Source organism: Onthophagus taurus, chromosome 6 (genome assembly GCF_036711975.1).
Source record: "Onthophagus taurus isolate NC chromosome 6, IU_Otau_3.0, whole genome shotgun sequence".
Lineage (NCBI taxonomy): Eukaryota > Metazoa > Arthropoda > Insecta > Coleoptera > Scarabaeidae > Onthophagus > Onthophagus taurus.
In genome coordinates this window covers 5,793,139-5,821,018 of record NC_091971.1, presented here as the reverse complement: position 1 = coordinate 5,821,018, position 27,880 = coordinate 5,793,139, and the positions used below count along the sequence as shown (strand labels likewise).

The 27,880-nt window shown below is 34.6% G+C and overlaps 1 protein-coding gene across 2 annotated transcripts in view; it reads right to left on the bottom strand.

The window, feature by feature from the left end:
- Positions 1–27,880, bottom strand: part of LOC111427810 (Zinc finger protein ush) — a 97,773-nt gene that overhangs the window by 67,293 nt on the left and 2,600 nt on the right. The window contains exon 1 of one of the 2 annotated variants that reach the window (XM_023063128.2): positions 20,083–20,168. The exons of the other annotated variant lie outside the window; for it this stretch is intronic. The gene's annotated coding sequence lies outside the window, so the exon portion shown is untranslated. Of the gene's footprint in view, positions 1–20,082; positions 20,169–27,880 lie in introns of those variants that run through there. 2 annotated transcript variants of the gene reach the window in all.

Here is a 27,880-nt window from a genome sequence, read left to right as displayed (position 1 = left end):
AAAATTGTAGCAAATGTTATTCTTAACAATATTGCTCTCTAGCACTTTTGCTGTCAGAGGCATAGATATCTAGAAAAATGCAAGAATATGAAAATTTGATGAATTTCGTTGTTTTACAGGTCGTCATGGTAACGCTACGGAATCGGAGCGTTGTACAAAAAACTTTTAGAACAAAAGTTGTAGTAAATTTTATTCTTAACAATATTGCTCTCTTGCACTTTTGCTCTCAGATGTTTAGTCATCGAGAAAAATGCGAGAATATGAAAATTTTATGAATTTCGTTGTTATACAAGTCGTCATGGTGACACTCTGGAATCGGAGCATGTTACAAAAAAATTTTTAGAACAAAAGTTGTAGCAAATGTTATTCTTAACAATATTGCTCTCTAGCACTTTTGCTGTCAGAGGCATAGATATCATGAGAAATGCGAGAATATGAAAATTTTATGAATTTCGTTGTTTTACAAGTCGTCATGGTAACACTCGGGAATCGGAGCATGTTACAGATTAACTTTTAGAACAAAAGTTGTAGTAAATTTTATTCTTAACAATATTGCTCTCTTGCACGTTTGCTCTCAGATGTTTAGTTATCGAAAAAAATGCGAGAATATGAAAATTTGATGAATTTCGTTGTTTTACAAGTCGTCATGGTAACACTCGGGAATCGGAGCATGGCACAAAAAAACTTTTAGAACAAAAGTTGTAGTAAATTTTATTCTTAGCAATATTGCTCTCTTGCACTTTTGTTCTCAGATGCACGCTATCTTGAGAAATGCGAGAATATGAAAATTTGATGAATTTCGTTGTTTTACAAGTCGTCATGGTAACACTCGGGAGTCGGAGCATAGCACAAAAAAACTTTTAGAACAAAAGTTGTAGCAAATTTTATTCTTAACAATATTACTCTCTTGCACTTTTGCTCTCAGATGCATAGCTATCTTGAGAAATACGAGAATATGAAAATTTGATGAATTTCGTTGTTTTACAAGTCGTCATGGTAACACTCTGGAATCGGAGCATGTTACAGAATAAATTTTAGAACAAAAGTTGTAGTAAATTTTATTCTTAACAATATTGCTCTCTTGCACTTTTGCTCTCAGATGTTTAGTCATCGAGAAAAATGCGAGAATATGAAAATTTGATGAATTTCGTTGTTTTACAAGTCGTCATGGTAACACTCGGGAATCGGAGCATGGCACAAAAAAACTTTTAGAACAAAAGTTGTAGCAAATTTTATTCTTAACAATATTGCTCTCTTGCACTTTTGCTCTCAGATGCACAGCTATCTTGAGAAATGCGAGAATATGAAAATTCGATGAATTTCGTTGTTATACAAGTCGTCATGGTGACACTCTGGAATCGGAGCATGGCACAAAAAAACTTTTAGAACAAAAGTTGTAGTAAATTTTATTCTTCACAATATTGCTCTCTTGCACTTTTGCTCTCAGATGTTTAGTCATCGAGAAAAATGCGAGAATATGAAAATTTGATGAATTTCGTTGTTATACAAGTCGTCATGGTAACACTCGGGAATCGGAGCATGGCATAAAAAAACTTTTAGAACAAAAGTTGTAGCAAATTTTATTCTTAACAATATTGCTGTCTTATACTTTTGATATAACATCATGCCACAAAGTAAAGTGATGATAATCATTGTTTTAATTTTTTTGATGTAATCTAACGATTATTTTATAGCTTTCTATATATATGAATAAAGATCATAATCCACAAAAATCGTTATTCTTCACGCCTCTCAACACCTTATCGAGTCATTGATACACCTCATTAAGTATGTAAACGCACTTCCATACACATAGAACCCTGACACCCTATAGTTCAAACTCCATAAATTAAATCGCAGCGATAACTCCCTTCTGACTCCTAACTCGCCCATTTATCGCATCTCGTTTTTCCTATACACATACACGAAAAGACCAGAAATACAGAACACGGAGGTTTTAAAACCATACATAGGTAGACCTATATTGTATTAATGTACCGTGAGGGATAAAAGGGGAGTCGATAAGTATCCCGTTTGATACTCTGGGTTTGTTTTCCATTTCGCACGTCGGCCGCAGCGAAGACAGCAGCATTGGACTCGCAGGAAATGAATTTTGGGCGGCGCAAAATATAAATCGCGTGGTGGTGTCCTTTCTTCCCGGCCGTTTCTCATTCGATTTTTGATGGAGTCGCGCGATGTCGTCTGGGGACGGACGCGTCGAATAATCCACGGTCCGTCGAATAAGATCCGTATTTACTGAGCGTCCGGTTCGCCATCCCGACACCCGCCGCATCCTCCCCCAACAGATTGGACAGACGTTTCATCTGGAGGAGGACAAGGACGACGATGCTTTGGTGCGCGTCCAGAATGTATGGGTTATGGTAATCGTGGAGATTTATTATTTCTCTCTAGCGAATGTGGGAAATTGATGGATGAAAGAAACGAGAATGTGTTTTCGTTTATGATTCGAACAAGAAAAGAATTAATAAAAAGGAAATTTTGTTTTATCCAAATTTATGGATCTAGTTGTAGAAATCGATTTGGATTTATGTCATAACGGGTTCGAGTTCCATTAATACTAAAACGTCGACACCTCGTCTACCGATAATGAACGCAATTCCCAATAAGCTACGTCGTTTATAATGGCTCACGTTTCGTCGTATCGCCATCTCCGGGACCCATCCCCCCAGTTCGCCTCTTGGTCGTATAAATATGTAGATTTGCCGTTTTGTTCCGCCGTCGCCGGGGTTTGCAACCGGAAACTGTTCGCTTACATCTGCAAGAGACGCAATATCCCGTTGTCTCCAGTTTGTAGATTAATGACAGACAACGTAACTTGGACATACTAACGATTTCGGGGGTGGACGTGAGCGAAATACTCGAATAATAAACCATTTGCATCAACAAACACCGTAACTGCCACCATTTTCTTTAATTGTATTCGTTTTAATTAAAAATTTTTTTTATTTAATCTTATAGTTTGTTTATTTTATCAGATCGCTTAATGACGAAGCTAGAATATCGGCGACTTCCCGCTGCAGCGGCCCTAACAAAGGCAGGTTATTTGCGATCGCCATCTGATACATAGATAAGGCTTATTTCTCCCGGCGGCGTTTCCATCAAAAGAGTGGAAAAGTCCGTAAAAAAGCGACTCGGATGAAAAAGGAACCCGCAATCGCGTGTCCAGTCGCTGGTGCCCTTCATTTGCATACTTTCAGATAAGCGATAAGGGCCGGGCCGTTGTCCACTATCTACCATCTATATAAAATATCTGCGCTGTGTGTTTTTAAAACCTCCTTTTATTTTATTTTACTACATACGTTTAATTTCACCAGGTGTTATTACGATACTCTAAATGTTGAACAATGAATAGAATTAACTATCTCGGTTCTCCCGGTGAAAGCCTGTTGTTTCAAAACTTAACCGCAACACCTCACCCCCCGTGGGCATATTTAATTTACAAAGGTGTCCGACAATCTGATCTTGATGCGAAGCTCCGGGTGGTACCATTTAAATTCGACAGACACCAAACGAACAGTATCTAAATTGTGTTAATGTACACCTCTTAAGAAACCAATCATATTTCTCATCTAATTATAACAACTAAGAACGAAATAAGATGTCTATTTTATGAAATGGTTTGATGATTTTTATAAAAATGATGGAAAAGAAAAAAAATATTAAGATCGCGTATCATCTTCTTGGCCATTCATTCTCATTGGTATAAATCTGGTCGGGGATTTGGTTCGGTGTTAGCGAACAGATGTCCGATGGTGAAGAGATACAAGAGTCTTGCTGTCCGGACGCCTGCCTCGTGTAATTGGTGAGAGGTTATTGAATCGCAGCGGACGCCTTTTTGTTTAGATACAGCTCTAAATTGAATTTCTGTCGGACGGGGGCCCGCTGTGGGACCCGCTATCGCGGACATCGCGCTCGCCCAGAACAAGAAACGATTTATTGACCCTTGTTTGGAACCAATAGCCCCCTTCTTGTTGTCCTCTTTCGTTCTCGTTCCTTGCGTCGGGATCCTCTTCACCATTCTCCTTACAAACAACACCATTAATTGCTACTCTCGAGACATTTCAGAAATAACAATTTTGAAATAAAAACGATGATTTAATGCATTTATTAATTCTAATGCTGTATAAGATATATTTGCAGAAACTGGGATGTGTGTAGAGTTCTCTTCGCCTCCGGGGACAAATGTTTCGTTGACAGGTAGCGGGAAATGTCATAAGTCCTTAGCGAGACATATCATAGGCGGCTATTAATCTTGTCGACGCCGACTGCGACACCGTAGCGCCGTCGAGAGGGTCGCCAACAGAGCGCACTGCATACAGAACGACCGTTTCTCTACGAAGAGAGGATTTTGATTTATAGTCCGGGAAAATCCAACTTCCTACGGGGGAAAATCCCGGATATAATATTATTTAAACAACAAAAAAAAAATTAGAAAGTCATTAAATCAACGTTCCTTTCCTATCACATTTTCATTTCATTAAAACTTTAATTAAGACCATAAAAATCACATAAAAAGAAAATATTTTTATTGCCACATCATCATAATTATTTATTTGAAAAGTTTTCTTTTGTTGTTAAACACGCCTCTATATTTGATGTTGACGTACCATAGTGTCGAAATGACCACAATTTGCCCACACTGATTTATGTTGAACGGAACGTAACCCGATTTATGTCCTGTTGTACGCCGACGCTAGATATCACACGATTGCACAGTGAAAAATTACGATCGGAATTCGTATTTAGTCCAGGGATTTAAACCACCAAAAAATTTAAGACAACTTGTATTGATTAATATTGATAAAATACTCAATTTTACCATGAATTTAATTATGAGTTTAATATTTTAATTTAAAATATCTTGCGCAATACCAAAATTCGTTAGGTAAAAGTTATAAAGTATTGAGAAAAAAATAAATATCTGGATATTATATTGGAAACCATGAGGATGAAAGCCTACATCTCCTGGATTGAGATTAAGTTGGGTTAGTTTGGCGCAGCTTAGGTTTGCACCAAATTTGAATTATGGCTTTATGGTTAAGTTGCTTTAAAGTTGGCTTGAAATGCTAAACAGTTGGGTTACTAGCACTAGAACTAGCTCTAGCACTAGTAGTTGCGCGGGTAACAAATTAAAATCAAAAAAGTATTCCTAGCGGACATGAGGCTATAGTTGAGAGAATCCAAGACTATAGTGATAATTTTAGTGGGAAGAAGGAAGTTTAACGAACTTACTATCAAGGTAGGCGATACAAGGAAGTACTCTAGATGAAGATGTAAAGGTGAGATTACATATTAGGACCAACTACGAAAAAGCGACCAAAAGCAGAACATCTTATCAAGGCTGATGTCCAGGATCGATGATCCGTCCTAAAAGATAAGAAAAGTGTGTCTGTCCACCTCTTCGTTCTTCTTCTTATCACCGAAGGAACAAGAACAGAAGCGTTCTGCGTGTTGCGAAGAACAACACAAACAGAGAAGCAACTTCCTTCGTTGGAATGAATTCGTTGGACTGGGTTAGGTTGTCCTGGAGAACCAACCCAACCTAACGTCAAACTAAGTCTCCAAGTATCCACGTTAAAGTTAAGTTGGGTTGGGTTGTTTTGGGAACTCAACCCATCCAAATTTCAAACTAACCTAACCCTAAAGACGACCAAGTAACTACAAGTATATATTTTGAGTTGCAGTAAGTAGAGTTGGGTTGCCTCGATCAGAATACTTTAAATTTTGGTTACTATGTAGTTGAGTTGATATGGTGTTGGGTTAGGTGACTTTGTGGCTTCACACAACATCACTTGATTAATATAAAAACGTCAACTTCAATTCATTTGGTGTTAGTTTAGTATTGATGAACCTTAATGTTGTTAATCTTTATTTGTCTTAATAGATTAATTTATTTTTCCACAAACTTGGAAATGAACAAGATATAAATGATTACAATGGTAGGGGTAAGGCTTCAATTCTTGCTACTGCAACAGTTCTGAGACACTACAGCTGTCATTGTTGTTCAAGAATGATAAAAAACATAAAGATACCTACAACTTAATAAAGAGAAGCATATTAGGACCATCTACGAAAAAGCGGCCAAAAGCATAACATCTTATCAAGATTCCGTCCCAAAAGAAAATAAAAGTATGTCTGTACACCTCTTTGTTCCTCCTCTTATCACCGAAGGAAAAAGAACGAAAGCGCTTGTGGGCTTCTTGAGGCCACCACCATTACGACAACACAAGCAAAGAAGCAGCTTCCCTCGTCTAGGTACATAATAAATTTTATATATCTGAAATGTCCTGGAGAAAAAACGTTCGGAAAGAGGAACCAGTTATTTAAATCTCCGAAGGAATGCCTTACTGGCAGTTCTGGAGGAGTAAAAGATGAGTAGTTAGGAGCTAGACTAGTCCCACACTCCTGGCTAAAGCCCAGAAGTTCCACTCCAATATCTTGGGCGTCAACAACGTCTACTTTGACTCAACTTCAAAGTAGCGTTAAACGCAATCCAATCTCCAATTGGCTTCTTTGAATTCGTTGGAATGGGTTAGGTGGTCCTGGAAACTCAACCCAACCCAACTTCAGACTAAGTATCCACTTTGAAGTTACATAAGTTGGGTTGGGTTGTTTTGGGAACTGAAACCATAACAATTTCAAACTAACCTAACCCTAATCAAGTAACTCCAAATATCTAATTTGAATTACAGTAAGTAGGGTTGGGTTGCTTTGCGCTTCGATCAGAATACTTTAAATTTGGGTTACTATGTAGTTGAGTTGATATGGTGTAGGGTTAGGTGACTTTGTGGCTTCAACAATATCATTTGATTAACGTAAAAACTGCAACTTCAATTCATTTGATGATGGTGCCAGTACATTATTGATGTTGTCAATCTTTATTTGTCTTAATAGATTAATTTGTTTTTCCAAAAACTTGCGATGGTGGGGGTAAGCCTACAATTCTTGCTTCTGCAAGACTTCTGAGACACTATAGCTGTGCTTAAAAATAGTTATGCTTAATCATAACTATTTTCAGAATAACATTTTGCAATTTATATGATGACATACAACGACCCATAGCTTTGATAAATTAATGTAGTGTTTGTGGTAGAAATCCGCCCATGAATGTGTTTGATACAGAGACACACACACGATTCGCCTCTCAATGCAGCTGTATCTACCTAGTATCCCTCCTCTGAATATAACCGGTGATTTCAAGGCGTGGTCCCTTAACTTTCACATTATACATGCTTAATACACCGTTAAGCGCTTATCGGACCCCGCTTCGGACCGGAGGCACCGCTGTCCGATCTGCGCGTGTGCCCACTCTCTCGTGACATCTTCTTCGCGCGTCCCCCGGGAGGCGTTCCGATCGGCCGCCTCATTAAAACGCTTAGCCTAATGAATTCCGCGCCGATTTCTCGGAAGCGCCTTCTCGCGCGCGTTCCAAACACGACGACGAGGAAATAAAAGTGTATTGCGGTTTCAAGCCATACGGGCGGAGCTACGCCGAAGAATGTTTCCGATTGGACGACGAAGCGAAAATCGTGACTCTTGAGAGAGTTTGCGGTGTTAATACGAAGAGTTAAGGGTATTTTTGATTCAAAGAATGATTTTGGGTCATGATAATAATTCCCTCTTCAATCTCTTCTAATGACATAATCCTGTCGCAACGTCGTTGTCTAACAAAGAGCGATACGCAGCCGATATGATATTGCAACGGCGTGGTAATTTCGCTTTCAGCTCTCATTGTTCTCCACGAATAACTATATTATCGTGACGAACTTCGTCGCACGTGTCCCAACTTTATCTATATCAACGAAGGAAGTCACTATCGTGCTTAAAAACTTATCGTGCTGAGTTACCATCTCGTTCTATCTCCTCTTTCTTTATTTTTTTGTTTCAAGGGCAAGCACAATCCGTTCTGATAACTGTTAAATAGTTGTTGATCTTATGAAATCCGGAACCTTTAATAAATCAAGTGGGATACGGGCCATAAACGTAGTGAAAACGTAACCCTCTTGATAAGTGGGTGACGTGTTGAACTCTGCCTCGTACGGGGGTGGCGCATGAGTGAGAACAGGGCCGAAGTATCTGAATCCAGATATCGCCATAAACTACGCAGAGTCCCTCTCTCGGTGCGACGGACTAAACACCTGCTAACTGATTCGCAGTGGAGGCAACGATTTGTTTTATACCCCCATCAAGAGGGTGTTATGCTAAAAATTATAATGTTAATACTTTAATAATCAAAATGAGTCTTTAAGAATTATTTAGAATTACAGAAAGTTTTGATAACAATCTCTTTGGTTCTGGTTCGTGCACATCCGTTCCCGAGGTGCATTCGACACCGTTTGCAGCATTTGAGAACGACCTCCCAATGAAAAATTAAGTTGTCCAAAGTAACGGCTCGCGATGCATCTGCGAAAATTTACGCCATAATCAGATCCACGAGGCCCCTCTTTAGGCGCGTCGAGTCTTTGTTTTATCGACGATTACCGCGCGTTATTAATATTTATGTCCGAGAATCGAAGGAACAAAAGCGTGAGTCGTCCGCGTTATTATCAAGAAGCGCCGATTGGCAATCATCGAGGTATTTCGACGTCACATTATCCGATATTAGTCACGGAGTGAAATCTAAACGCTTATAGAGGATTAGGGTGGATTGATACGAATTGGTATTTCCTTTTGTGGGGAAACAAAGAATGCGGCCTTTCTAATTACAACGAAAAGGCAGTCGAGACTATCGCCTATATCGGCGGAATATCGAAATTCCGTGAATTCTTCGGTGTGGTGCGTTCGCTGGAAACGTAATCTAGCCGCGATTAATCTCGACGACGCTGATTCATGTAGAAATAACACTCTCGCGGTAGCGATATAATCTCCGGGTGTGTTCTTTCCTCGTTTTATATTTCTATTTGATATCATTTCGAATTTATATATTTTATAAGTTACAAACAAGTACTAACCAACTTGTATAGATGTATAGTTGTTCAGGTTTGGTTAGAATCTTGACGTGAAGCAATAAAGATCCTCAGAAACCGATTGTTGAGAGCTATACAGCGTACAGTATGTATTCTATAACAGATAGTAATTATTGCAAAAGCAAATATTTTTATTGTTCCACTGCTGGGGGGATATCAGCACCGTCGATCGGTGTGTTCTGTTATCCTCCCATATGATGATGCCGGTACGGTTCGAGATCTTCGTAAAGGCCGGATCGTGCTCCGTGGGCGTGGACCGTTTCTTCGGATAGACCCAGATATGCCCGCCGAGAGGAGGCAAAGAGGCACACGGCGAATGGAGAAGAAACAGCGAACACCGTCTCGAGAGAAAGAGACGAGGGAGTCTTGTTAACTTTTTGATTTATTGGTAAGCCTATACCCATTAACTTTTACACACTTATCCGAACGATCGGAGGTTCTTCGAGAATACGGTGCCGGTGTTGGTGTGAAAACGAAAGAGTCTGTTTACCTGTGACCATCTTAAAACATATGTTTTAGTGAAAACGTTTTACAAAATTGGTTATTAGAGAAAAAAACCAACTTGTTTTACGCTTACTGGAACAAACTCGAACAACCATCGGCTTTAAATTAACTCTTCGCCAATTAAGTAAGCGCTCGTTAAATCAATTTGAGGTTAATTAATACCACACCGCCGCATCATCCATCCGTACGAGTAAATTGATAATTAGATCACGGATAATAACTCCTATTTTAAACACGGAAGTGGCTCAAACGTATTAATATGCAACAACCGGGCAATAAACGTCGTGGGAAGAAGAAAAAGAACAAGACACATAACGTGTTGCAGGAGATGAAGATGAAGAGGCAAGGTCGATTGACGAATTGCTTCTTCTCTCTCATCCTGCAATGTTTCGAGTGCGAGCGCGAGAATGATTTAGATAACTAAATTTAGACGGGCGGAATGCGAAGATAAAATTGCCGATTCTCTTGGAAACCGATACGCCGTAAATTTTGTTGCGCCCACGTCTTGAAGTACCACCAAGTATAGTGTACACGAACTTGAATGCGTGGTTGTTGTGTTCTTTCAAATATATCACGTGAAACATTTCTCATGACTCGCTTATTTAAATAAAGGGATACAAGGATTTTTTTTTGGTGAAAAAGTTACTTGAGTCAACTCATATTTCTTAAAAACATCTGATTTAATTCTGGAGTTAGTTGAACTTTCAAGTATGTAAAGAAAATCAAACCACATACTAAATCATGTTGTAGCTTTAACACATTTTTGCAAATTGTGCAAACACAACATAATTTGTTTCAAAAAAAGTATAATATCATCTCGATATTCCCAGCGAACCTCATTCTAATACCAAGAATGTTTCAACCCAACTCATATATGTCTCAATTGAGCCTCATCATTAAGAATATCGCAAGATAGTTGGTTTGAAAAAAAATTCTCAAACAGTTCTTAATCAAAGAATGTTGACGGTATGTTGTATGATTGCTTATGAAGTTGGATTGAGCAACCTCATAAGTAGGGCTGAATATTCATACGTCCGATAAAAGAATGGATTAGACTTTACTAGACAGAAATTTGTTTCAGACCAAACTAGGAATTTAAAGCCGTATTTGTTAGAACATATTTCTTCTTATTTTATCTTCTTTATCTTATTTATTTAGCAATAAATTTCTATATAGTTTCTAACAAGTTCCAGTGTGCAACAAAAATGTATTAGCCGAGAAAATATTTTCGGTAAAACAGCATCTAGCTGGTTTAAAACACATAGAACTGAAGAAGAGAAATAATGAGAAGAAAACTACTCATGCTTTTTTTTCAGAATGCTCTACATCGAAGTCAAAAGATGTTCAATTTGCAGAAGATCTATGTAACGCACTAATTTCTGCTGATATACCTTTTAGACGGTTCTGGGGTTCTGGCCAAAATAAAAAGTTGAGAATTCACATTTAAGTATTATATAAAGTATATAAAATATTTTCAGATTTCTAACTCTCATTTTACATCTTTTATACTCCATATGTCCTATACCTAACATTAATACTTTGTGAAATAATTAGGGTTTTTTGAAAAATGCTCACTTATCATATCGGTATTAACCTAGAGTGCCATGGAAAACAAATGTTTAATGACTTATTGACAAACGTCAAAGTCTGATTTACGTTGTTTGATACTTGTCAGTCTAAAACCAGTTAAAATGGATATTAATAACATAAATAATGTTTATACTAATGAAGAAATCCTTAATTTATTTTTTGTGCACGGAAAATGCGACAAAGTTCTTAGTAGAACTTGCAAAATGTTTAATGAAAACAATCCACATTTACCTCCGATGACAAAAGGTAAATTTAGAATAGAAGCAAATTTTTTGCATTTTGGACGAATAAGAATAAGAAAATGTAGTGTAGTAGATAATGAAGTAGAAGAGGTAAATACTTTTGAACTTTGTCGCGCTTTCCATGTATAAAAAATAAATTAAGAATTTCTTGATTTGTGTAAACATTATTTTCGTTATTGTTATCGATTTTAACTCTTTTTAGTGCTAATATTAAGGGAACTAACAGATAATTATCTGTAATTCTGTAACTATAATTATTAGCTCACAAGCATCAAATGACGTAAACAAGTGAGTCTTTGACAAAAACTCATTCACAAGCTCAGAAGGCTTGTTTTTCATGGCACACTAGGCTAAATATCCATATGATATGTGTGTCCATCGGAAAGTACTCTTCGCACAAACTATGTTAAGGAACATTACAAAAATACCATAGACCACATACGGAAATGCATCCACGGTCGCTTTTTCTGGATTTCAATCGACGAAATAAAAGATGCAACAGGAAAATATGTGGCAAATGTCATTATTGATATTTTGGATATTTTTGTTTCGTACTTGATAAAGCGAATTATAGCACTATTGCAAGGCTTTTCGATGATTCTATTAAGATTTTGGGTGAGACTTTCAACAGAGAGATGATTTTACTCTTTATATCAGATGCTGCTCCCTACATGGTAAAAGCAGCTCATGCCATATAAATGTTTTATCCAAAAGTGACACACTTAATTTGTCTTGCACAGGAACTTAATCGACTTTGTGAGCAAATTCAGAACACAGGAAAAAGTATTTTAAATAAATACAAGAAATAGAGCCTTTTCTTGGTCTTTTTCCACAACCTGTAAGTACTCTCTGGGGAACGTGGATTGAAGCGGCAAAATACTCTGCTACTAACTTCGAAAAAAATTGGGAATGTGTTTGATGCATTAGACGAAGAGGACGCTGTGTCAATGAAAATTTCAAAAAAAGGACCTGCTAAATAACAATGTAATAAAATCAGACTTGATTTTTATTGCATCAAATTATGGCTTCCTTAGCGCATAAATAAAAACATTGGAAACATCTGGACTTCCGCTTTCTACGCAAGTTGTGACTCAAAATCAGGACTTAATTAGTGGCATAAATAGTGAAGCTGCTAATTTCGTAAAGAAAAAATGGCTTAGGTTATTTCAAAAAATCATGGTTTTTTCAATAACAATAAATACACTGTTAGTGAAGCACTGGCATTTAAATTTGCACCTATAACTTCAGTGAAAGTGGAATGAAGTTAGTCAATGTATAAAAATGTTTTAAGTGCAAACAGACAAAGTTTACTTTTTGATAATTTAAGTGACATGTTTGTCATTTATTGTAATCAAAATTTAAGCTATTCTATTTGTTTTTTGTATTTTCTTCAATATTTTCTAATTCTCTTTTAAGTTTTTAAGTCGAATTAATAAATATCTCCTACAGATTTAAAAGATATCCATATTTTAATATTTAATTCTAATTTTTTATAGAACATTTTTTAAACGCTTAAACTAACCTTTTTGGGGCATATTTTTGGTTGCTCTATTCATAAGCAATCCGAGAATATCTCAACCCGATAAAAGTATTCAAGAAGTTTATTATTGCAATTGAAGTCCAAACCCTGATATTAATGCAACTCACCAAAATATTACAGATATGTTTTATCATATTACTCATAGATAATTTTTTTTTAGATTTTGATTCAAAGTAATTTTCACAATATTGTTTGAAGCTCGTTTAAAAAAAAAAAGATGAAACAATTTTTTTTGCAAAGCGATTAAAATTTTCAACGTGGTCCTCTTCTTTTCCGTGCCCTATCGCGTTCTCTCCTTCTGTTCTCTTGAGCTTATCTTGGTCTAAAGGAAGGTGAACGTTATCTGCGAATTTTTAATGGGGGCGGTGGGCGTATTTGGGGCCCACAACCCGCGACCGCTTTTTCGATTACTTATTGTGATCCAGATTAGATACGCGAGCGAGAGTATACGAGAACGGACGCCGTAGGCGGATTTTTTAATTCTCCTTTTATCTCCACCCGTTAAATTTTTTTGATACCTCCACGACCAATCCCAAAACGGGAAACTGTCCGACGTAAAACGTAATTGTGGTGATAAAAAATTACTCTACTCCGAAAACGTCACCGATTTCCAACAATAAATCCTCAATCAACAAAACGATTTCATCCGATTTTTTTGTTTTTTTTTTTGGCGAAGTAAATACGTTGAAATGACGATATTTATCTAAAATTAATATTGGAAAGTAAGGCAGAACGATATGAATTAAAGTTAAAATGGATTCCCCCCTTTTTTGGGACGACACCTTCGCTTAATTGGGAAGCGCGTCAGAGCTCAACGGGCCGATATAAATTTAATTATATAGCCAAATTAACCTGGGTGATTATCGCTAGAGTCCCGGGGCTTCAGGTGAACCCAGTTTCTACCCACAACAGCGACAGGTCGCATTTTATCTCCGACTAAAATCGGTCCGGTTTCGTCCACGCGAAATTGCCCAATTTAAAAATGATTCCCATCTAAATTAACGCTTTAACTCCGTATACTTACTTTGTCTCTCAAATATTTTTTTTTATTAAATACCATGTCAACGAGTTTTTACAACCATAAAAAATTAATTCTTTTTTATTTCTCCCTTCATTTAAACAGACATTATTGACATTAAGTAACCTATTACGAGGCCAAAGTGTTACTAAATAGTAACGAAAACCGTGTGAATTCGCTTCCGATCCGTTGAGATGATAACATCAGGGGGTCGTGTTATTATTTATTGGTTTTTGTAACCTCGCGCCATCGACTGGGCCCCGGTGTAGATGCTTAACAATTAATTGAATTGAAAGTCCCTCGGCTATTATTGAGTCGACGGGGCGGCAGACATACTAACAACAAGAGATCGAACAATGAGGGGTAACCCACTCAAGTAACCCGTTTAATACCTATAAAAAACTATATCTTTTGATAATAATTAAAAAAAATGTATATAATTAATAGATGAATGCAACCTCATATAGAAAAGGAAAGAATGAAGATAGTTAACGAAAGGTAAACACGGCAAAAGACGAGGGTCGTAAATTATTCGATCGAACGAATTCCGAGAAGAGAGAAAGAAGAGTGCCGAAAACGAGATCTCGAACGGTGGTAGTATGTATGTAATTCGGCGGACGACCTCGCGCGTCGTCGTCGCTTCACAACCACCACAGGGACCTGTAAACATCGCCGCCAACTCGGATACCTGAACCGTGTCGCGTTTGTCGTCCGAACGACCGACCTGCCGCGGCCTATAACTCGACTCCACCGCTCTCTGCTCCCCAACTCCCCAACCAACCAGCCGACGACCCTCCGACAACTTGTTGCTTGTCACGCGTCCCAACCAAGGCGGCTCTGTATCCTATAAAAGCGACGCGACGCCTGATGATGGTACATTTATTGTACGAAATCTTCAAATACACATTTAAACTTAATTTTATCATTTTGTTCTATATATATTTAAAAAATAAATCTGGATCAACTTATTTAGGGGTACCCAGTGTTGTTAAATAATCTGGTATTTATTTTCAAGGGAAAATCTCTTGGATAAAAGGAGGTATTTACCCAAGATGGGTATTTATAAAGTTTAATTTAAATTGAGTTGATAGCAGTTTTGCAAACACTTCAAGAATGCAGAGTCGATTATCGATACAACAAGTACTGACCGAATACTCATTGGACGTGGGGTAAGACAACCCGATACAATGTCCCCCAAATTGTTCATCACAGTTCTAAAGAATGCATTTAAACAACTGGATTTGATCCAATAAGGCATAAACATTGATGAAAATACCTAAGTAATTTGCGCTACGCGGACGATGTAGACCTTATTTCGGATAGCCTTGGAGAGATTAAACTGATGTTTATGAACTTATGACAAATCTTGTTTCCAGCTCTAACATCAGCATTGGGGATAAAGAGATTGAGAGGTTTGACAGCTATGTATATCTTCGCCATGAGGTTGGTGTATCGAGAGATAATCAAGCAACCGAACTAAACAAAAGGATCACACTCGCATGGGCAGCCTACGGGAAACTTAGAGACATCTTCAAGAGCGATATTCCTATATATTTGAAAAGAAAGGCTTTCGAAACTTAATATTAACGATGCCACTGCCAGGTCGATGCTGGAAAAACTAGCGTAAATGGACGACGTCAAAAGAATGACCAACAACTGGATTCAGACAGCATAGAATAGAAACGAATAGAACATAATAGGGGAGGGCCTATATCCAACAATGGAGGCAGAGGGCTGCTTGATGATAAAATTTAAAAACAGTACAAGGAGCATTAAAAAAATAAACAAGTTTATCATATGGTTTCATCATGGTTTGGATATTTACGCAGCGCCCATCACTAGATGTAGATTGTAGATGATTGAATTTCAACCGTGCTCGGTTATTCATTATGGCTCTTAGTCCACAAAACCATCATTAAAACATTCAATACGGGATGTGTTGAACCGTTTTATCCTTGTGTTTAACTTAATGTTATGGAGAAACTTAAAAATCTTGAAAGGATCTTAACTCCCAAAGGAAGAGATTTGCGATAACCTTATCTTGATAAAGCACAAAATCATTAATTTCAAAAAATCATGGAGGTCTTACTTTTGATAATTACGAAAAGACTTTTACATAAAATTAAAGCTTAAACTTTCCTCTTTAAGACAACATTCCGGACTTGTAGTGTCCCACATAAAATGCAACATAGCTAAATAGTACAGGCATTGGGTAGTTTTGCAAAGGAAAAGTTTTGCTTGGAAAAAGGTAACGTCTTTATGATAACCCTGACTTTTCGGTCGTCTTAAGAGACGCACGTCGGTTTGGTCGGATATTAAAAACCTATTACTTAGTACTTAGATGTTGGACACTGCAGATAATAATCAAGTTCAACCCCAAAAAGGACTTTTTTCATTGAATACAACTGAATACAATCCCAATACAATATATAAAATCTCTTGTTGCAGTTTCGTGTAGTTTTCTTCTCTTTGCTTATAATTCATCATCACATTCATTACTAACAGAACTGTCGCTGTTATCACTTTCGATTATTAATTAAAGTATCCTCTTTTTAATGCAACAAGCCGTTTTGAAAAATCACTTTTAGTTTTTGAGAAATAAATTTTTGAAATAATCGACAATTTTTCCGAATTTTGTAATTTCCGCCGGTTAAGTTTTAAAAATTCGTATAAAATCCATTTCTTAGAATATAAGTATGAAAATTTCCCAAAGTGTTAATAAAAGTGTCCTCTTTCCAATGAACCAACCAGTTTTGAAAAATAGCTTTTAGTTTTTGAGAAAACAATATTTGAAGTTTTGTTAAAATTTTCGATGTTGCAATTTTCATCGATAATTTTCAAAATTCGCTATAAAATTCATTTCTTGAAGGATCCTTGTGGAAATATCACCAATTATTAATTAAAGTATCCTCTTTTTAATGCAAAAATCCATTTTGAAAAATCACTTTTAGTTCTTGAGAAATAAATTTTTGAAATAATGGACCATTTGTTCGAATTTTGCAATTTTCTAAAAAATCCATTTCTTGGAATATGAGTATGAAAATTTCCCAAAGTGTTAATAAGACTGTCCTCTTTCCAATGAACCAACCCGTTTTGAAAAATAACTTTTAGTTTTTTAGAAAACAATATTTGAAGTTTTGATAAAATTTTCGATGTTGCAATTTTTATGGATTACTTTCAAAATTCGTTATAAAATTCATTTCTTGAAGGATCCTTGTGGAAATATCGCCAATTATTAAGTAAAGAATCAAAAAGATTATTAATTAAAGTTCATTTTGTATCTTGGATCCAAATAAGTTGACATATCTTATCAGCTTCCTTATTAATGTCATTTTTATTCAAATATAGCAATAATGTGGCAATATAGGGTATCACTTCAGAAATGCACCAGAAGTTATAACCATAATAGCCGGATAGATATGCTGGATAACCGGATATCCGGCTTTTCGCAACATCACTATCCGTTCCATCACTAGTTAGTTCTACTTTTCGCTTAATAAAAATATACTACAATCTAAGGCTAAATAACAATTAAAACTAGAACTAATACCAGACCGAAAACTAGAAACATTTGGATTTAGCCGCACGTCTCTCAAGACGGCTAAACCTGAATGATTCTAGTTCTAGGTCTTGTGTTAGTTCTAGTGATAGTGCTACTGCAAAACTAGTACTAACACTAGATCGAGAACTAGAAAAATTCGAATTTAGCCGCACGTCTCTCAAGATCGTATTTACTGTATAACTCGTTGCTTCAATTTGAAATGGATGTCATAAAAAAAAATTAAAATAATCATGGTAATTTGAGATTAAACCGAAATACATAATTAAAAAATGATAAATTCAAAAAATCATGATTTCTATCACAAATATAAAAGACTTTGTTTGGATTTGAATGAATTTCCATAAAAAATTGTTATTGAGTCATTTTCAAGATTAAAATAACAAGAAAAAATGTTGAATTTAAAAGAACCACCAAAATAAGGTAGCAAAAAATCATGGAGGTCTTATTTTTGAAAATTAAAAAAATTTTTTTACTTCAAGTTAAAGTTTAATCTTTTCTTTTTACGACAACATATAATTCGTGGCTTCAATTTAAAATAGATTTTATCAAAAAAGAAAAAATAAAAACTTAACCACAACACTTCCATCCATCAGAAAAAAGCACTCCATATCTTCCATCTTATCATTAACACTTTTTTATAAACCACTTCTTCTCTCTGAAAGAAACCGTAACGCGGATTTTCTTTTTCATTTCTATTAACGCGTTCCCAAGCTTACTTGGAGGAACAGCTTCGGTTCCAATCTAAGCGTACCATCTCGCGCCGGTTATAACGGGTCTCACACACATACACTCAACTCATCGAATGCAAGTACGGATTACAATGGTAAAGTGACGTTTTCCCAATCCCGCGATGACAACATAGATTCGACATAACCATTTCATTAACGGTTCAACATAAACTGATAATATTAATATTAACCAAGGCGACAATATCTTCTTAGAAATGGGAAGTGTTTGAGCATGTCACATTGAATTGTATTAAAGATAATGTTGATTGAAATTTATTGTTAAAGCTTTTAGAAATTCTTTAAGTTAATTATTATTTAAATGAAGAGAAAGAAATAAGAATTGAGTAATTGGGTAGTAATTACTGGTGTAATTTTACTGTTTCTTTTCGGTTTTTGTAATTAGTCTAAAATTAAGTTTAGTAACGATTTAATTAGACGAGATGAAAAATTGATCTGGCGATTAAATATTTATGACCCCCTACCGTGGAGGGTGGTTAATAAGCCACGAACAGTTAAAGTTATCGCACGCATCAAATCGTCGCAAATTTCTAACGTTGTTCTTGCACGCGGAACGCTTTTAATGATAAATTACCGTTGTTAAGAAGCGGTTATTAAAAAGTTTTAAACAATAATTGAGTGAATCAAAATCAGTTTGATGGTTATTCTTGTTATCTAGATCAATCTCTTTAAAACGACGATATATACAAGTCCATAAGACGTCTATAAGACATTAATTAACACGGGTTGAACGACCGACCCGTAGAGTGCGGGTCTCATCTAATCGCGAGGCCCTCCTCGTCTTGTCTCTTCACAAAGTCCCCGTCGCTCTCGATGATCATCTGAATGAGATAACCGGGCGCGATATACATATTTTAATATTTACAATTATAATTGCCCTATGAATTTTATCGAACGACGATCAACAACAACCAGAGACCAACCAAGAGAGATAGATTACTCTTGGTTTTATAAGTTGGCTTTTGAAGTCTGAGTTGAGTTGACCGGGAGAAGGTTTTATCTCTTCGGAGGTTGGTTTATTTCAAGTCTCCGTGGTACGTGCGCGGTTCTGATGCGATCGTATCGCAATTATTATTACTGCCACAATACCATTTTTGCGCCCACGTTTTACCGAGTTAGTTACGCAACGTTGCGAACAATAATATCGCGTCCTACAGAGAAGAAGGAAGGAGGGGACACCATAAGAGACAAACATATGTGGTGATTGTTCTAAAACGACCTCATTTTTTAAACACAATCATTAAATTTATAACTTATTTATTATTATCTCGTTACGTCTTTAGATGATTATTTTTGGAACCCATTCAATTATAATTTGATCGATGATCCAATTCCATTTTCTATTTTGTTATAAAATTGAAATTTGTATAATGTACGTACATAATTAGCCAGTCTCATTACAGTTGAAAACACGATTAAAACGATGATTTATATCTGTTGGGGAGCGGTTGATGTTTACGATTTGACGTTTGAAAATTTAAACTTTAAGCAATAAAATACGCAACCGATTTAACCCGATTAATTGAAACGGAGAAATTTATGACTTAAATACATAATTTTCTTAAAAATCTCAACAATAATGTATTTTACTTGCCGATTTTGTTTGTTGCCTTCTTTTGCGTTGAGGTTTTTTATCGATATTTTCGAGGATTTCAATCAAAAGTGCATCTGCGGAACGCAAACCGCGACGTGACAGTTTCAAAACATCTCTTAAGACGGCTAAATCCGAATGATTCTAATTCTAGGTATAATATTAGTTCTAGTTTTACACTTGCACTGTCACTAGAACTAACACTAGACCTAAAAGTAGAAAGTTTCGGATTTAGCCGTACGTCTCTTAAGACGGCTAAACCCAAATGATTCTAGTTCCACTATATAATCTAATATACTTACTTTTCTAATAGGGATGTTTAACCTTTCAACTACTTCAATAAAGATATACAACAATCTAGCGAATAACAAGAACTAACACTCGACCTAGAACTAGATAGTTTCAAAGTTTCATTTCAAGTTATATTTCACACTCTTTGACAAGTAAAAAATGTTCTAACCTAAAGAGAAGATGACACAAAAGTCTAATAATCAGTTGTTGCTGTCAACGGATAGATGGTGCTAAAAATATAACCCAATAGAAGTAGAAATGTAGTAATTTAGAAATAATTCCTCATTAATTTACAAATATACTTACTAATTTTAATAATTAGAATATATTTTTTTAATTAATTGATACGTTAAAATGGTTAAATTGGTTTGTATTTCCTACGGTGAGATGGCGCTGCAAAAAAAAGACGTTGCTGTTACTATTTCAATTTAATTAGGTACCAACCTATATTTTTTTTCCTTAAAAATTATTCGATTTTCTTTAATAAAATTATTTTAAATTTAAATGAAAACGTTCATAACTCGATTAAAAATTAATTTTATACCAATTTTTATTCATTTTTTAAATTAAATATTAATTTTATGGGTATTTAAATAAATTAATTCAAAAAAAAATTTGAGGTTAGGTTTGTACCTGTCAAGATTCATTAATCCCATAAATAATCGTGGTTTTAATCTATTTTCGTAATAATAATCCCCGTAAGTAACGATTTGACTTGAGCCGTCTTGAGAGACATGCGGCTACGTCTCTCAAGACGGCTAAACCCGAATGATTCTAGTTCTAGGTCTAGTGTTAGTTCTAGTTTTAGTGCAGTAAAAATATGCAACATAGTGATATCTAATGCTTAGTAGCTCTACTTACAACTGTCCGTTTAGCTTAAACATTCCGTTTAGCCGTGCATCTCTTAAGACGGCTAAACTTGATGTTTCTACTTTTAGGTCTAATGTTAGTTCTAGTGATAGTACAAAACTAGAACTAACACTAGATCGAGAACTAGAAACACTCGGATTTAGCAGTACGTCTCTCAACAACAACCTATTTTACTTGCCGATTTTGTTTGTTGCGTTTTTTTTGCGTTGAAGCTTTTTATCGGTTTTTCGAGGATTTCCATCAAAAGTGCATCTGCGGAACGCAAACCGCGACGTGACAGTTCCAAAACGGAGAGATTCCGCGATAATTCCGCAGTTTAGTTCGTATCTCTTTTTCGTCCTCTCTCTCGTCGTTCTCTCTTCGCTTCTCCAACAAGGCTTATCCAACGGCGGCAGCTTTTTCAACCCAAACCAACCAAAAGATAAAGGACTTCGCCGCCAGATTTTGTCTTTCCTTCTTTATCTTTCCGTTCCGAGAGTTTCACGGTGACGTCATCTTCTCGCATCATTCATAAACGAATAATGATGAAGATTACATAAAAAAACTAATTCTGTAACTGAATGAAGTGGTTGATATTTTAGTTTTAAATGAATCATTTTGGGTTTTTTTTCAGATTACCGAAAAAGATAAAAGTTTTAACCAATGACTCAATAATGGTGATAAATCCGTTTTGTAAATGGATATCTTTTAGTAATATTTGTTTTAATAGTTTTGATTAAAATTGATTTATCAAAAGGAACTGTTTGATTTATTCCATGCAATTAACGTTCGATTGGGTCACGACTCATTCGTTATTTTCCTTTATTTTTATTCTAAAATTTTTTATTATCCGGGTGTATAGTTGTATTTACATAACAATGCGTTCATATCTCATTGTCAGAAGTCAAACACCGACGCGATGGATTTATTTGATAGGAACGTTTATATGTTGTAGGGGACACACATGGTTACAAAGAAAAAGAGAGACAGAGAGGGAGATTAAGTACGTCTGCTGTTTGGGTTGGGTTGTGCAATTGAAATTGGAAAGTAGGTGAATTACTAACTACTTCATACCTAAACCTCTCCTCTATAATATATCAATTGAAATCAATTTTAATTCCAACTACTTTACGTGATGGTTTCAAATTGCTTATCGCATGTAGAGTAACTGACAAAAGTCAAAAACACCATAAAGCGCTAATCTGTCGGGGAGCCGCATGGTCTGGTTGATAAATAAACAGCATTAACATCGGGGAAGATAAAGCGAGACCGGGCCGTTTCACTTTACGATTACGGGTACGATACACTTCTTTAATGTACGGGAAATATTTTAAAGCCGATACGCTATCGGTGATAACCACTTAAAAAAAAACTTATCCGTTAATGGACTCGTTTTCTTCAAGCCTTGCCGTTCTTGCTACACTTTAATTGGAAACAGAAAATAAAAATCTTATTTTTTTACTTCCATAACCTTTTAATCAATCATTCACATCATTATCATAATTAAAATTAAAATTATATCCGGAAAAACAATTTATTCCAGAACGAAAAATTGTTTCAGTCGTGCCACTTTACTTTTAATATCTTAAAAAGTTTACTTTAAAATTCTGGTCAACAAGATTCATATTCAGAGATATTTTATCCTTTTATCTAATCTTCTACCAACAATTTCTACTTTTTACCAACAGTATTCGATTTAAATCGGCCGTGCAACCCTTCGTACTAGTATTTGACTTTCTGCCAACAGTATATGGTCTTCTGCCAACAGTATCTATTACTCTATCCGCAGTATAAAGTATTTTACAAGCAGCATACAGTCTTCTATAGGCAGTATCTAGTCTTCTAACATTTATTTTTCTTCCAGCTGTATCTGGGGTTCTATCTGCAGTTGCTAGTCCTTTATTAACAGAGTTTAGTCTTCCGCAAGCAGTACCTAGTATTCTGCCCGCAATATAAAGCTTCCCTAAACAATAAATAATTTTTTATAAGCAATATCTAATGTTGTACTGGCACTATCTGGTTCTTTACCAACAATCTCCTCCAGTATCTAGTCTCCTATACTGCTCATGATAGTGTCTGTACCAAGTGATATATGTTGTAGAAACGTGAAAATAATTATTCTCAAAATGACAGTAGAAGTTGCTGTGGAAAATCTACAACAAAAATTCAAAACCCGAACGAAACACATTTCCAAGACACTTCCTTAAGTTAGAAAGAGAGATTTAACATTTTTAAAGTTAAAAATTATTTGTAATTATTAATGACTCATAAAAAAGTTTTAATACACTTTTTCAAGTAATTTAAAACCGGAAATAAGGGTGGTTCTTCAAAACCTTTTAACACACGTGTTACTTCCTGACTTTGTCAACAGCATTTTACGTCAAGTACATTTCCTTCCTTTCTTTTCTTTTCTAAAACAACTTTTAAAGTGGTAGTGACTCAATGGAAATTCAAATTAAAATAAAACGTCGTTTGTGTCATCAATTATAGTGGGAATCCTTGATAGATCCTCGATAAGGCGACACTTTATCTATTTTTTTTTCTTTCTTTTTAATCGTTGTTCTGTGGTGTTGTATTTAGCATATTCGCTGTGCGTTGCATAAACAAACAATTAGTTTAATTACGAATTCAGGTCTACATATACAATGCAAAAAGCCTCGGTAGAACGATAAAGATCGCTAAAAGCCACCACCATCGAGCTTATAAATAAAATTTGTGATTATTTGTGAGTCTAAAAAATGTTTTCGAAAATAGTTTATTATTATGATAAAGCGAAACATTTTATTTATTGCTTTTTCATGTTTAATATTGTTAAGATATCGATAACACGTTAATTTGAAATGTAAATTAAGCCTTAATCTTAATCTTTTTATAGAAATGATTTATATAACGAATTTTTTTACAAATCACTTCAGTTTTAAACAAAAATAAAATAAAGATAAACCCCCTTTTCCTATCTTTGAACCGCAATCGTAGTCGTTATCTTGATGCATGGCTTTTCCGCATCGTTTTCCAACTGATAACGAAAACCGAGCAGGGCGTGGGGAAAAGGGAAGGGCTTATTTTTGTACAGAGTTCCTTTCCTGGCTTATCGTTTCGAAAGCTTATCCTCCTCTGCCCCTCCTTTTTGGTTGCGCGATAAACAATCATTTATAGCAGGGCGAATGGCTAAAATTTGCCAAAATTAAAAAAAAAAGTTGAAAATTAAAATCGTTAGTGATCGCGATAAAAATTAAACCCGTTCGACGGCGGCGCGAAAAAAAATTTGCATCGACCACAAGGTCGGATGCGGCGCGAATTTTGCGCCGTGTTGCAAATTGCTTCCGGTTAGATGAAGCGAACCGATAATATACACCGAAAAGAATAATTAGCGGCCATAAACACCATACAGAGTTGGCAAATAGTCAAGCTGTGTGTTATGTATTTATTAACAAAAGTTTTTTTTTGTTAGAAGGCCAACTTCTGGAATAAGTGCCTTCCTTAAAATTGTTAAGTTTACTTTCATGAAGACATTTTTCATCAACATATCTTAAGAATTCTCAGAAATCGATAACTATAAAATCATAAAATTTCTGGTTGTGTTCAAAAATTATTATCTCAAAAACAAAAAGGAACTTGAAAAAGCGGTTTTGATCATAACAAACTACACAGTTTTCTCTATAACCCGTAAATGTTTCATCAAGGTGTGATAAGAATTCAATGTTTTACATCCTTTAAAAACGATGAGAAAAAATTTTCATCTTTTTAATGTAATACAAATTTAAAAGTTGTTATCTCAAAAACGAATAGTGACTTTCAAATGCGACTTCATTCATGAAAAAGTACATATCTTCTTCTATAAATTGCGAATATTTCGTGAAGATATCTTAATGATTCGATTTTTCGCGATTTTTTAAAAATGATAGTCGAAAATTCATGGTTAACTTCATAAAGTCATAAAAATTAGGATCGATCTCAAAGACGATAAGAGATTTTCAAATACGGTTTAATCCATGAAATAGTACACATTTTCTACTATAAATAGCAAATATTTCATGAAGATATCTTAAGAATTAGATTTTTCGCGATTTTTTAAAGATGTTTGTAGAAAATTGTTAACTTCATAATGTCGTAAAATTCGGGTTGATTTCAAAAATTATTATCTCAAAGACGAATAGATATTTTCAAATGCGGTTTGATTCATGAGAAAGTACATATTTTCTTCTACAATCTCCAAATATTTCATCAAAATATCTTAAGAATTCGATTTTTCATGATTTTTTAAAGAAAATTGTCGAAAATAATTAACTCCATAAAGTCATAAAAAATAGGGTTGATTTCAAAAATAATTATCTCATAAACGAATAGAGATTTTCAAATGCGGTTTGGTTTATGAAAAAGTACATATCTTCTTTTATAAATTGCGAACATTTTATCAAGATATCTTAAGAATTCGATATTTTGCGATTTTTTAAAATAATTGTCGAAAATTGTTGACTTCATAAAGTCGTACAAATCGGGTTGGTTTCAAAAAGTACTATCTCAAAGACGAATAGAGATTTTCAAATGCGGTTTGGTTTATGAAAAAGGACATATCTTCCTCTACAATCTCCAAATATTTCATCAAAATATCTTAAGAATACGATATTTTGCGATTTTTTTAAAATGATTGTCGAAAATTGCTGATTTCATAAAGTCGTAAAATTCGGGTTGATTTCAAAAACTATTATCTCAAAAACGAATAGAGATTTTCAAATGCGGTGTGATTCACCAGAAAGCACATATCTTCCTCTACAATCTCCAAATATTTCATCATGGTATCTTAAGAATTCGATTTTTCACGATTTTTTAAAGACGATTGTCGAGAATTGTAACTTCATAAAGTCATAGTAATTAGGGTTGATTTCAAAAATTATTATCTCAAAGACGAATAGAGATTTTCAAATACGGTTTGGCCCATGAAAGAGTACATATCTTCTTTTATAAATTACGAACATTTCATCATTCAATTTTTTAAAGACGATTGTCGAGAATTGTAACTTCATAAAGTCATAGTAATGGGGTTGATTTTAAAAATTATTACCTCAAAGACGAATAGAGATTTTCAAATACAGTTTGGCCCATGAAAAAGTACGTATCTTCTTCTATAAATTGCGAACATTTTACCAAGATATCATAAGAATTCGATTTTTTGCGATTTTTTAAAATGATTGTCGAAAATTGTTGATTTCATAAAGTCGTAAAATTCGGGTTGATTTCAAAAATTATTATTTCAAAGACGAATAGATATTTTCAGATGCGGTTTGATTCATGAGAAAGTACATATTTTCTTCTACAATCTCCAAATATTTCATCAAAATATCTTAAGAATTCGATTTTTCATGATTTTTTAAAGAAAATTGTCGAAAATGATTAACTCCGTAAAGTCATAAAAAATAGGGTTGATTTCAAAAATTATTATCTCATAAACGAATAGAGATTTTCAAATGCGGTTTGGTTTATGAAAAAGTACATATCGTCTTTTATAAATTGCGAACATTTTACCAAGATATCTTAAGAATTCGATATTTTGCGATTTTTTAAAATAATTGTCGAAAATTGTTGACTTCATAAAGTCGTACAAATCGGGTTGGTTTCAAAAAGTACTATCTCAAAGACGAATAGAGATTTTCAAATGCGGTTTGGTTTATGAAAAAGGACATATCTTCCTCTACAATCTCCAAATATTTCCTCAAAATATCTTAGGAATACGATTTTTTGCGATTTTTTTAAAATGATTGTCGAAAATTGCTGATTTCATAAAGTCGTAAAATTCGGGTTGATTTCAAAAACTATTATCTCAAAGACGAATAGAGATTTTCAAATGCGGTGTGATTCACGAGAAAGCACATATCTTCCTCTACAATCTCCAAATATTTCATTAAGGTATCTTAACAATTCGATTTTTCACGATGTTTTAAAGACGATTGTCGAGAATTGTAACTTCATAAAGTCATAGTAATTAGGGTTGATTTCAAAAATTATTATCTCAAAGACGAATAGAGATTTTCAAATACGGTTTAGCCCATGAAAGAGTACATATCTTCTTTTATAAATTGCGAACATTTCATCAAGATATATTAAGAATTCAATTTTTTAAAGACGATTGTCGAGAATTGTAACTTCATAAAGTCATAGTAATTAGGGTTGATTTTAAAACTTATTACCTCAAAGACGAATAGAGATTTTCAAATACGGTTTGGCCCATGAAAAAGTACGTATCTTCTTCTATAAATTGCGAACATTTTACCAAGATATCATAAGAATTCGATTTTTTGCGATTTTTTAAAATGATTGTCGAAAATTGTTGATTTCATAAAGTCGTAAAATTCGGGTTGATTTCAAAAATTATTATTTCAAAGACGAATAGATATTTTCAGATGCGGTTTGATTCATGAGAAAGTACATATTTTCTTCTACAATCTCCAAATATTTCATCTAAATATCTTAAGAATTCGATTTTTCATGATTTTTTAAAGAAAATTGTCGAAAATAATTAACTCCATAAAGTCATAAAAAATAGGGTTGATTTCAAAAATTATTATCTCATAAACGAATAGAGATTTTCAAATGCGGTTTGATTTATGAAAAAGTACATATCTTCTTTTATAAATTGCGAACATTTTACCAAGATATCTTAAGAATTCGATATTTTGTGATTTTTTAAAATAATTGTCGAAAATTGTTGACTTCATAAAGTCGTACAAATCGGGTTGGTTTCAAAAAGTACTATCTCAAAGACGAATAGAGATTTTCAAATGCGGTTTGGTTTATGAAAAAGGACATATCTTCCTCTACAATCTCCAAATATTTCATCAAAATATCTTAAGAATACGATTTTTTGCGATTTTTTTAAAATGATTGTCGAAAATTGCTGATTTCATAAAGTCGTAAAATTCGGGTTGATTTCAAAAACTATTATCTCAAAAACGAATAGACATT